The sequence below is a fragment of the Caretta caretta genome, chromosome 5 (genome assembly GCF_965140235.1).
Source record: "Caretta caretta isolate rCarCar2 chromosome 5, rCarCar1.hap1, whole genome shotgun sequence".
Lineage (NCBI taxonomy): Eukaryota > Metazoa > Chordata > Testudines > Cheloniidae > Caretta > Caretta caretta.
In genome coordinates, this window is record NC_134210.1 from 94,512,461 (window position 1) to 94,525,780 (window position 13,320).

The 13,320-nt window shown below is 41.7% G+C and overlaps 1 long non-coding RNA gene across 4 annotated transcripts in view; it reads left to right on the forward strand.

Moving 5' to 3' along the window:
• The first annotated feature begins 9,954 nt into the window (after positions 1-9,954).
• The window catches only part of LOC142072178 (uncharacterized), a 20,799-nt gene continuing 17,433 nt past the window's right edge, over positions 9,955-13,320 (forward strand). For all 4 annotated transcript variants that reach the window (XR_012668566.1, XR_012668563.1, XR_012668567.1 and 1 more), the window contains exon 1: positions 9,955-10,959. This is a non-coding gene — a long non-coding RNA (uncharacterized LOC142072178). The remainder of the gene's footprint in view (positions 10,960-13,320) is intronic.

The following is a 13,320-nucleotide window of genomic DNA, read 5'->3' on the forward strand; positions in this document are numbered from 1 at the left end:
TTGAAGATGTGTAGGACCCAGAAGCATCATTCAAATGCTCAGCAGTCTGACTCAGATTGGTCATACTGAAGTGCTGGTACTAGTCAAATCATTGTCCTTAAAGTGGTGCAAAATGCATAGCGGGCACATAGCACTTTATACTATTGCTAGCCCATCATGTTGAAATCACTGGATTTCAGATTGGTCTAATCAGGGCTGTCCAGCAGCTCTGCGATGTTATGACTCATACAGTACACTAATCTAAGGGAGACATGATTCAATATTCTTTTTGAACAAACTCTGCTGTAGTTCATGTGATAATGAGACATCAGATAGGTGTATCACATAGACTTTAAGGCCAGAAGGGACCATCATGATCATCTAGTCTGACCTCCTGCACATTGCAGGCCCCAGAACCTCACCCACCCCCTCCTGTAATGAACCCCCTAACCTCTGGCTGAGTTACTGAAGTCCTCCAGTCATGATTTAAAGACTTAAAGTTACACAGAATCCACCATTTACTCTACTACAAACCTGCAAGTGACCAGTGCCGTAGAAGAAGGTGAACACCTCCCACGAGAGTCTCTGCCAATCTAACCTGGGGGAAAATTCCTTCCCGACCCCAAATATGGTGATCAGCAGAGCCATAGTTAAGCATGTCCCCATATTTGCATGTCCTAGAGGCAACGTGTGGGGGAGCACACAGGGGTCATATGCCCCCCAAGATTTCTTTAGCACAGAGGTTTTCTGTGGGGAATGCCTCCTTAGGGGGATGTGCCCATAGTTTGAAAACCATTGCCTCTGGTCAGGAGTTGGCAGATCGGAAGTTGGTGGGAGCCACCTGACCTGCTCGGGCCCCTGGTTCTCCATATTGTGGGAGCTGGGGTGCTGACTGGCTGCCTGCTTGGTAGCCCTCCCTTCCCTGCTCCCTGAGTCAGGCCGCCTCCACACAGTTGGGTGCTCCCCAAGCAGAGGGGGTGGCACAGCTCTGAGCTGCACCCCGGACACGCTCTTGCCTCTGCCCCAAAGGAGCTTGGTGCCAGCCAGTGACACTCCCTGGAGCCGGGCTCTGCCCATGGAGTCTGGTTGCCATGAGATGCTCCGCGAGGTGCTCCCTGGAGTACTCATTGCCCTTGGGCATCTGCCTCTCAGCAGCCCGGTCGCAGCACTCACTGCACAGGGACCTGCCATTACGACTGGGTCACTCGCCTCACACTCCCTGTGTGCACTCCCCTTAGCTGCCCTGCGATGTCACAGCCTGAGCTCTGAGCTTGGCCAAGTGAGCCTGGTGCCCAGCCCAGGCACTGGGAGTAGGTGGCTGCTGGCAGGGTGGACTCACTCCCGCCAGCTCGGGAAATCACGGTCATGAGAACAGAGAGACCCCAGGGTTACCGTATTTCAAGTTCCCAAACACAGGACACTGCTGGGGGGAAGAGGAGTATTTGAGGGTTGTTGGAGGGGTGTCTGTGTACTGGGAGGGATATTTGGGGAATACTGGAGGGGGTATCTGTGGCAGGGGTACCCACTGGAAATGGGCTGCCAGTGCTGGGGGTGGGGGATGGGCCAGCTTAATGGGGAAGCCTCAGCTGTTGCTGAGGGGACACTGCATATAGGGCTTCTGCTTCTCCCCCCTGCCCATTTCCCTATCCCCTTCTCTTCCCCATCCCATCCCCTGCCCTCCCTCTCCTGCCCCTGCATGCTATGGGGCCTATGTGTAGACGAAGATACTATTCAGTATACTATATACTATACTGTGAGTAAAGGCACCAGAATTTGGCCCCAAATAATATTTTTGAAGTGCTAAACAATGAACGGTGGTGTTAAAGTCAGCCAGTGTGGGGGTGGTACTAGAGCTCAAGAGACCTTCTCTTTGTTGTAACTTTCTTTAAAAGTGGTTTTGTTTTTTAAGTAAGTGTTTAATTTAGCATATGGCTAAATGGGGGTGGGGGGAAATCCCTCTTGCTATGTCACAAAAGCAAAATATGTAGAGGGAGAGTTAAATCCTCTAAACAAATAGCAATGGGTGGGGGAAATTGCACATGAACTCTCAGAACACCTGTTTAATCCCCCCCACACACATCTAGTAATTCACATACAGAATGGACTACCCAAGGCCCTGATCCTAAACCCCACACCATGCAGACAAACCTCTGAATCTGTGTAGAGCTCCGCTGGCTACAGTGTGGCACCTGAATGTGCAGGAATCTGCCTGTGTCCATGATCTCTCAGGTTCGGCATCCAAGGTGGCAATGGAAGGTGTAACTGAGAACATACCTTTATCACTTTGGATACCTCCCAGCACTATTAATCAGTTCAACAGGAACTCAGCCAGTCATCACAAAAACCTATAGGAAGCATACCCTTTTTATAAAAGTATTAGACAAGTACAGGGAAGAAAATACATTATTGGGTGCAAATGACCAGTGGATTGACAGGTGTATTATACAGTAGCTGGGTTGCATGGATCCTCCCATCCCAGAACATTGTCATGCTCTCATAACCCCCAATCATAGAACTAAAAGCAATTCTCTAAACACATCTAACCAATATTGTAGCCTTCTGGTTTCATTCCTAATGCAGATGTCATTTATCACCAGGAATATTGCCTCTGGGAGATTATGAATGAATGAAAATGCCAGCACAAATTCAATCAGGGCTCTTCTTGAACCTATCTCTTCTGAATCATATTTCTTGATGAATCTTTCAATCAATTAGCTGGCAGTTTATTTTGTCCACATTTTTCACAGACTCTACTGAGTTTATAGCTCATTGCCTAGATGAAACACATCTGTCAGCAAAGCCTAACCAAATCACCCTAATTCAAAGCTACTGTAGGTCTCTGGTGTTCAGTTACTATTTAATTTCAGTTCTCCACCTTTGCTGGGAGGTGAAAGGGAGGAGAGCAGAGCATCAGGAACTGTCCCTGGATGCCTTGGGCAGGCACTGGTCATGAGGCTGGTTAGATGCTTTCACTGACACAGATCCTGTCCTTGATTGCCTGTTATTTTATCCTCCCTTTAACTCCTCTGCCCTGAGTCGGTGCATGGTGCCGACAAAGTGGAAGGAAAGCCCCTTGGGTTTGGACAAAGGTTTGAGAGGGACTGGAGGAGGAAATAAAAGTAGCAAGACTTTGAGAGATTCTGGTGCTCCTTAGTCTTGCACCTTATGGTATTTACACTTTTGCAAAGTGGGTGCAAAACACTGCTAAATCAGGAGAGGAGTGTTTTACACTAATTTTGCATGATGATTAGACAGGTGAGCACCTTGATCACTTACAAACTTTCTGTGGAATGTTTGTCATTTGGTTTCTAATAAAGACATCAAGTTTATTTTTTTCCACCAGGAGCTTGGGAGGGTAAGAGAGCTCTGTGTGGGAGGAGGGAGGCTGCAGCTCCCTGTTCCTGAGCCACTGGGTCCCAGTAAAAGTAACAGATGCACAGGAGCAGCTCTAATTTATGGGTCTTGGAGACCTTACATCAGCAGAGGATCAGATGTAGTGAAGCTTTGCCCTGCCATGTCCCATATGTTCTCTGCCCCACTCTGGGAATACCTCAACAGGCTTGATAACTTAAGGATATCAGGATTGCAGCCTGTTTAGTTTACAGTCTCCAGAAGTATGCTGGCAATGATGACTTAAGCATTGTAGACTGTTAACCGCTGAGTAGTGGTTATGATTGCAATTCAGCAAAGTGACAACACTTTCTGAGCTTTTGCTCAGGCCATGTCTTAACTCAGGTTAATTCTACAATGATCTAGACTGGACTTCCTTCTCCTGAGGCAGACTAACTTTCAGTCAGAGCTGCGCCTACATTACAGCCTATGGCGGCATAACTTATGTCGCCTAGGGGTGTGAATAAACCACCCCCGGAGCAACATAAGTTACACTGACATAGGCGCCAAGGTGGACAGCGATATGTTGGCGGGAAAGCTTCTCCCGCCAACACAACTACTGCTGCTCATGGAGGTGGTTTTATTATGCCGACAGGAGGTCTCTTCACCCGACATGCTGCAGCGCTGTATGTGTAGACACGACCTGAGAAATAATGCTCAAATTGCTGGGTCCATGCTGATGTGTCACTCACTCGTATGTGGCACTCAGACTTCTTGGGGCGTATCCCGTAGTTTGTTGTGCTTCAGTTAGAGGAGCCACTCTATGAATTCTTTCCCAGTGAACTCTGTGAGAGCTTGTCTCTTCTTATGGGGTATGTGGATGGGGAAACTGTGGGAAGGCACTGGGGGACAACCGGTACTTGAATGGCGCAAGCCTGCATCCACGCTACAGAGTTGTTGCGGAAGCAGCCCATGAGTTGTGATGATTCATTCTTTAGCCTACACCCTCTCTTGGCCCAACGAGCTTAAGTTAGAAGCACCACCACACTCCAAGGGTTTTTGTGTGTGGATGGGACTCAAATTAGGGACAGCACCCGAGTTATAACTCAAATTAGTTTTGCCGTGAAGATAAGCCCTCAAGGTGTATTATTGTTATACAGTCTATTTTGCTGTCATTTCTATGTCTAGTGGCTGGTAATTAGTTGCAGTCTGGTTAACTTTGTGAGCAATACATGCAGCATGTATGTATTCTAATTAGCCTGGCTTCCTGTTTCTCCTTGCAGCTTGTCCTGCTACTTCTTTCTCATTGTAGCATTTCTAAAGATGGTCTGTAAAGCAGTTCAAGTAGGCATAGGTGGAAGGAGCAATTAATTAGTTTCAAAATCTTTAGACAGTGGGGGAATTGAATTTCAATTAAGGACGGGTGCTTTTTAAAATACAGTATCTGACACATCCAAGTATATGAATGTTCCCATGTAATTCAGGTCTATTTGCAGTTGCATCATCCCAAAGTACTGCTTTAAAAGGCAGCACTTCAAGTAGCAACATGAAAATATCAGCCAAGATGCCTCAGTGCTCTGGAACTTTCATTTTCACAATGGTTTTAGCAAGAAATTTTTTATTCAAAATGCTGGCAATCATCACTTTACAGAGAGGTCAGAGAACAATTTTCAGAGTACTGATGTGCCTGCTTGGGATGCAGAAACAGGCCACCCACAACAATAGATGTTCTCTTACGGTGAGCTAAATTTATAAGAGATTTGAATAATTTGTACCAGATACATAATCTGTAAAAACAAAAGCTCCAAAAGAGTGCAGAATCTGTTCTTGTTTAGAAAGGCACTTGGAGTCCTGGACCTTGATCGAAATGCAGAATGTCTTTTTTGAGTGCATGTGGTACTACGAGTGAAAGCTGACTGTGCACATTTGTGCAGTAAACATTACTCTTTTTTTTTAAATTTCAAGATTAAGAACCATGGCAAATTTCTGCACATAAATCGCAATGTACCATGTGTGAGTTTTGCATGTACTAATGTGCTTTACTTAACAGGGATAGACTTAAATACATGCTTTGTGCTGTCCTGAACTAGGTCTAAGAGCCTGACCCAAGTCCCAGTGAAGTCAATAGAATGACTCTCAGCAGTTTGAGTAGGGTCCCTGTGGGTGTTCACTTTAAGATATGTGTGCACCTGTGCACTCTTGATTGGAGATTTTTGTCAGAGGCCTTTTCAGGTCTGCGACAGCACCCTAGAGATGAGGGTATAAAAGTGGGGGACCTGCTGCCACTTCAGTTCCTTCTCCTACCCAAACCTCTCAGCACTTCACTTCAAGACCTGCCTACTATATGACTCTCTGGTAAAGAACAAGATTTGCTTCTCTCCCCCCTCACCCTAGGGTACAAACAGTATAGCTTAATAGTAGAAAACCTACTGCAAGGAAAACTTACCTGCATAACTAGAAATATTTCCAGGCTCAGTACAGCTACTGATCTATATCTCCTCTTGAGTTCTGTCTGACACGCATTGCCAATTACCCGTTAAATTTAAAAACCATGAGATTATCACAGAGATCAATCAAGGTTCACCTGGCTACCATCACAGCTTTTCAAAAGCCCCTTATCCAATTGAAGGCTTCAGTCTTTGCTCACCCAACCATTGAGGCTTATTAAAGCATGTTCAAACATCTTTTCTTTCTGTCAAGGAACTTACTCTACCATGGGACTTCAACTATCATCCTTAATGGGCTGTGGAAACCCCCATTTGAACCCCTGGAGTACTGTTCCCTCTTTTATTTGTTCCCCAAGACATCATTCCTCATACCATCATCTCAGCCAGGAGGGTGGGGGAGTGAAAAGCCCTGATGGTGCATCTATTGTCCACAGTCTTCTATCATGACAAAGTAATGCTACGTTCACACCCTTGCTTCCTACCTAACGTTTTTTTCAGAGTTCCATATTAATCAGGACATTCACCTACCTCTGTGTGTGTGTGTGAATCTCAAGCCTAATTCTCTGAGAGAAGTGAGCCTCCATAAAATGGATGCAAGAAGGACTCTACATTTTACCTAAATGTAGGTAATTTCAGAACTTCCATTCGGTATTTCATCTTGATCACAGAACAAATGAACAGTCATTCAATTTCTTCCCAGCTGAGTTTCAGGATGCATTTTAACCTGCTATGAAACTTTAGGGTCTCTTCCCCCACTAAGGCCAATTGCCCCTTCCACCAGGGCTCAATCTACCTATGTGGCCTTACCACAAAACATATCTGTCTCAGACATCTGCAGACCTGCCACCTGTCTAATTAGTCTACACATTTTCTCTGCACTACATTATTGTGCCTGCTTTTGGTGACACTGTTCTGTTGTCCGGACTGAATCTGCCTGCTTGGCACCCTCCTCTGTAACTGGGGTATTGCTCAGAAATCTCCTGAAGTGAGCACCCATAGGGACACTACTCAATGAAGGAGAGGTTACCTACGTTGTACAGTAACTGGAGTTCTTTGAGATGTATGTCCCAATGGGTGATCCACTACAAGCCCTCCTTCACCTCTGCCTTAGAGTCGTCTTGCTAGACTTTCATGGTTGAGAAGGACCTAGAGTGGCATCAGATCTGCCCCTCCTATATACGTACATACTGGAGCATGAGGATATCTAGGTACAGGCTTGGACCCATGGACACTGCTGATGAAATTCTCTGATCAAGTGTGCATGGACGTATGCTCATGCCTGTCAAGGTTGTCATCCTGAAGTAGAACAACCACAGGGGGAGACACCTCATACAGTAACTGGAATTCTTTGAGATAAGTAATCTCTCCTTACTTTGGCTGGGGTTGGATCAGCCCAACGTTCTTCTTTACAATCTTCTGAGGAAGAGAACCGTGAACAACTAAATATAGATTCAGTGAACTGTAGTGTACATTCCTTGAAAGTAATGATGACTTGTAAGTTATCAAATTCCTTTTCTTCAGTTTAAAACTTTGTTTCTTTTCAAACACCTGAACAATGTGCCAACTAAATAGGGATTTGGCATGCTCCAACACGCAAAATAAATATACTCATTACAATGCTTAATAAAAAAATAGTAACAATGAAGAAGTGGTAGTTCAGGCTGCCTGGTGCCAGGTCCCTCATGTGCTTTAGCAGCTCATATGAGTTTTAGATAACCTTTTGTAATCCATTGGACCTACTTTGCAATTCAGTGAAAAATAAGTGTACGCTGTAGTATCCACATTAACATTTATCACAATGCTGATTCTCATGCTCTGTAATCAACCCTAAAGTACTGATTGGAAAAAGCATGCTTTTCAAAAATTACATCCAGCTTCTAAAACTCTTTGAACCATCTGCTGGTAGGTGAGAGAGGTTATCTGGGTAGCAGGAGTGAATTGTCAAAGAAGCGTGGGCATCATTCGCATTGTTAAAAGTTAGTTTTGTGACTTGGATATCAATTCTTGAGACAGGCAAATCAAGCTGTAATCAAGAAAGACTCTAATGAGCTTTCACTGAGTGACTTTAAAATGCTGTCAGTGTCCTCTGTTTTATCTATGTATGTATCAAGGGGTCTTTTCTGAATGGGATATGAGTGTCCTACAGTAAAATGCAAACAGAAGTATGGTAGTTTATGCTTTTAAAACACTGAAGACTGTTATAGTTGTGTTTCTTATTGGTGGAGAATGTGTTATGGGCACAATAAACGAAAGTTCAGAGGAAAATAGATGTGCACAATGTATGATGAATCTGTGTGTAGATTAGACGGGAAGGATGTACAGTAGGACAGTGGCTGCAATTGTATTAGAACTACAATTGGATTTGTTTCTTTCCCTAAATCAACATTCAAAAAACTAGGGTCACGCTATAATTCATAAGCACTGATGCTCCACTAGGAGGCTGATTCTTTTTCTTATAAATTCTCCTAAATTTTAAACTTTGTGACTTTACCTTCCCTCTATACCTACCTCTTACAGGCTACTTAAGTAGCCCTCATCAGCACAAAGGCAACATCCTACAGAGTTTGGCAAATAGTGGAGTCAGTGATCAAACCAGAACCCCTTAAAATCTTGCGTGTTCACTTAAAATGGGACCTGATTCCAAACCATTTGCAATACCAAAGCCCCAACCAATGAAGTTTTTCAAAACACAAAACCCACACACATTCTTGACCATTTGTATTTCCCTGGCTTTCTCTTTTATAAATGATGACAGAAAGCTGTAGCGCAACATGACACTCAGCCCCTTACTAGCACATGTGATCTCAAGAGATTTTAAGCTTTTCATAGTGTCTGCTGTGTCAGATACCATGAGAAGGGAATTTCTTGCTCTATTTTAGCACTTTCCTTGGAAAGAATCTGGCAGAGCAGTGAGATGATAATCTCACAAGAAGAATAATACCACAAAAAAGTTACCTAAACTTTTTCAGACCTGCCAAAGTGTTCGTTTTGAGTTTTTTATTTTGTCAAAATTCAATTGCTCATCTCTAGTAAAGATGTCATTTATAACACACCATAGTTTCAGAATATCACAACTCATTTGTTGCCAACCTCAGCAGTTGTTTTGATAATCTTGTCTCTGTTATTTACAGAGAGGCATGAAGATCTTTCCTAACCTAAAAAGGCAGGGAATCAACCATGTTTGGATGATGCCATCATAGTAGAAGTTTCTGATTTGGCACCTATATGCCTTTTGTGTTCTATTTTACACAAAGTTTCAGTGACTATGTTGCTCTGATTTTTTGAAGTGGCACAAAATGGCTTCTTGAGGTGATTTGATTTGAGTTGTGTGGTGTTTTTGTCTGGCAGGTTTATATTTCCCTTCCCGCCTCCGTGCATTTCCGTCCCCTGTAGCAGTATGTTTTTTGTTTTGTCTGCTGTGTCCCTGAGGATCTATTCTAGCTGGGAACCAAAACATTTTCCTTCTTGAAATGGGACATCAGTTAACTAATCCTTTGATGCTGTGTCTGCTTCTGATTGTGTCAGCCACATACTATGCCATCTAGCCAAGCATATTAGTCAAGGTTGTTCTTGCTGTTATTTTTAGAGACTTTAAGTCTGCATCAAAGTAGTAGTTCATGGATATTAATGAAAAACTTGGGCAAACACAGGACCTTTTTAAATGTTCCAAGATCTTTTTTGTAAAGATTTTGCTACAGAAAGGAAGAAATGAGGAAGGGAAGAAAGATTCCAAGATTTTCACTTTGTGACCTTTTTATTTTTTTTATCAGTATAGATTACGTCTCAAAATATAACTTCCTGTAGAGACTACACATGGTGGGTTTTGGAGCCAGATAAAGTGATTCAGCAGTAACCTTATAAGAACTTGCAATATGTGAGAACTTTGTGCAACAAAGGATTCTCCTTTCCCAATTTAGCCACTCAATGTTTTGGGGCACCAAAACGTTTTGGGGCACCTAGTTATTTAAGGACAGGGTTGTGTTGTATTATGATTTTTTTCCATTTCCAAATAAGGAGTGTGGCTTCCTGGCCTGTTTTTACAGCTGCATTTTTGATGAATAGCCACAAGAAATCTAGCAATCATTCTTATCTTAAATATCTCTTTCCCTTTTCTTCCTCAGATAATATGGTTCTTATGGTGAAGACAAATGGAGAATGAAAGACTGCTAAATTTCAAACTCATTCAGAGACTGTGGCTTTGCAGTTTTGTCAATGCACTGAAAACTGTGGAATATTGACATTCTCTTGTGAGATATATACCAGCTCTCCTCTGCTTTACCCATCACACCATTCTGTCCTGACCTTTGACCTTCACAATCCGTTTCCTGAATGCTTACTTGTCTTCAGCCAACATGGATCTCCTGCATCTGTTTTCAGCTGCTTTTAAACCCCAGAATGTATTGCTTTTGTCAATAACAGCAGGAATAATGTTGACTCAAAGGGACACATTCATTGCTGGCATAATTCCACTAACTCCCAGCAGAGAATTTAAACCAAAGTTTAAAGGAAACTTACTGAGGCCAGCAGGGCTGGTAGCTTTTGGCAGAAGTAGTCCCGCATGTCCTGAGCATGTTAGCAGCCAGAGGATGAGGCAGGATACACTGGTAGATAACCCAGACTTCATTTTCTTTTAATCTGCCTTGACAAGGCCTTCTGTACAGTATAAATCCTAAGGCCTGTATGACATCAGCTTTTTAAAGCATGGAGAGTTTGTATTAGCAACTAATTTTATTTTTATTACATAAAAACACAAAACCCAGCAGCAACCAGATCCTCTTATTGGATGCAGTCCCAATTTCTGCTTTTCAAGATGGAGGATGACCTTTGATCTCTGCAGCCTCAGCCACATTCTTTCCTAACAGCAGCAGCTGTTCCACACATTGTATAATATTTTTGTTAGAGAGGAAGAATGTGGAGGTCAGTCATGGGTATTTTTTTTCTCCATGAAAACTGCTTTTCTTTTTCCTCCATTGTGCAGGAAAATACCACCCAATATTTTACCTTTCTTGAACCCACTGAAAACTGCAATCTTCACCAGTTGTTTGACTCTATTTACTAAGCTTGTTTTTTGTGATAGTCACTCTTAGATGATGTGACTGTCAGTACATAACCCAGATTACCAACTTTTGTGACCTGGAGGTTTAAAAGCAGCAGGAGCAAAAGGAACATAATTAAAGGACCCCTACAGCATCAGTCCTACCAGGTAAGAGAAGAGTGAAACTTGCCAAATGTGTTAGTGTTTAACAAGTTCTCCAAACATTTTGGTTCTGCTTCAGTATTTTCTTTTCTAAGTAGAAAAACTTGTCGCAGCTGTCCTTATGATGAGTGTTTCTAGGAGGTGTATATACCTTTTTCTTTCAGGGGGGCTTATCAGCATTGGCTACAGAAACTTTTAAATAAGCAACCAAGCAGGTCCATCAGGGAATAAGGTACTGTATTGGTTTCCGTAAAGTACAAAGAATAACTGGTCTTTCAAAAAGGAAGTTTAGGTTAAGATTTGGAAATGATAAAATGAAGCAACTTGGTGAATTAATTTACCTAGTTCGGCGATCCATGCAGAAGTGTTCCCTTTAAGGAAGCTAAAGAGACTTGGAGAGCTTAGTAATGAGGAGGGGCAAAAAGGCCTGGGTAGTGCTTAGCTGGCCAAATGTTGCCTATTTCCCTCTGGGAATTTAAAGCCCTATCCAGTGTCCAGTGAAATCAATGGAGGACTTTCAGTTGTCTTTATAGGGTCAGTAGTCAAATGGTCACTGTAGAAGTGAAGAGAAACTATAATGAAAACCACCTCTTCCAAAGCAATTTTAAGCACTTAGAAAGAGAGAAAGAAGAGAAGGGCTTAAACCCCAAAGGAGCTCTTAGCTGGGGATTTTTTCTTTAGAAGATGTTAGAGAGAAGGATGCCTATCACACCTGTATTTTGAAATTAACTATAAACTTTTTCCTGTTTTCATATCTTGTCGACTTGATGGGAAGACCTAGACCACAATACATTACCTATCACTTAATAATCTCATTCATTCTTGCAGTATTGGAAGCAAATTATTGTATGAATTATTATTTCCAAGAAAACAACTGCAGCAATAATTCAGAAATCCCCTATTATTCTCAAAGGTGCCCTTACACCACAGTTTCTTAGCAAAGGTGATTTCATGTTCCCGTTCACGCTTCAGCTCAGGGTTTCAAGTTCCTATTTGATAAACAAAACAGTGTGATTTGAATATTTTCTCTTTTTTTTTTTTTCAAAGTGACGCTGATAACCATTCATACAAATAAACTAGAAGAATGTAGGATGCCTCAGTGCCATTTGAACAAGGTTACCTTTCAGAGCACGCTAGCTTCTAATTTTAAAAGTATTGACCATGACATGCAAAGCAATGAAAAGAGATAAAGATTTGAGAATTTAACACACTTATTCAAAGTACAGTATAAATGAATGATGGGGTCTCAATCTCAGTTGAGGCTACCAAGTCCCACCATATTATAAATAATATATATAAGTAATAAGTCCAATCAAAATTATACTTACAAATTATGGCTTCTTCAAATTTTCAGAAGTATTAAATCATATTTTAAAATGTTTTTAGCTCTATGGGATGATTGTGAACTTTAAGTACTAGATGTTTGCTATGTAAGCTGTGATGATCATTTGTGATTGGATAGTAAGCAATGGGGTATTGAATATTTGTGCCAGAAGTGCTTCATGGATGTGAATTTAAAATTTCTGCAAATACATGAGTCACTTTGAAATTCACTTTTCATGAATGTTCATATTCATAAAACTTGATAGGATTAATGTTCACAGAAACTAAAGCTAGATAGATTAAAGGGAACATATTTATTTTTAGGCTGCCCTTATGTGTGTTTTTGAATGTATTGCTAAGCACAATAGGGTTCCAATCTCTGATGAGATTGTTCATTGCCACAGCAATAATAATAGTTGGAGTAAATATTTTTGGACATTTTAAAGAAGTATTTACCCATCTCTAATTATACTTACTACATTATTTATTTGTTTCCAAGACGCCTCCTTTGGAATATAGTGATTGTCAAGATTTAGTTATACATTTGCTTTCTGTGAATTAAAACACCATAAAGCATGAGTTAAAGCCTATATTTAAGCTTTGATTGCACAATGTACTTGGTGCTTCTCATAAGTAAGATGTCACTAAACCAATCAGTGAAACAGGACTTGCAAAGACCTTTACTCTGATTGCCACTGTTGTTGTTCTTGGCTGTAGGATTTTTAGGCCAAAAGCTCTGTAACTAAAGTGATTCTTTGATTCTGCAGATCCTGGTGCTCGCTGTTTGATAAACACCAATTTTTCACTAATAAATAAACAATTCCAGGCACCTCAGTGGGTGATGTGACATTCTCAGTTGTGTATTAAATTTGTACTCAGTGATCCAACATCTGGATTTTATATCCAAAGTACAGTGATTTGGCTGTTTATATATTGGATGCCAAGGTATGTGGATAGCGTCACTTTAGGGATTTGGATTTAATCTAACATAGGAAGTGTCGAAGTAACACTAAAATAGTTTTAGCAAGAAGTTGGTGTGTCATT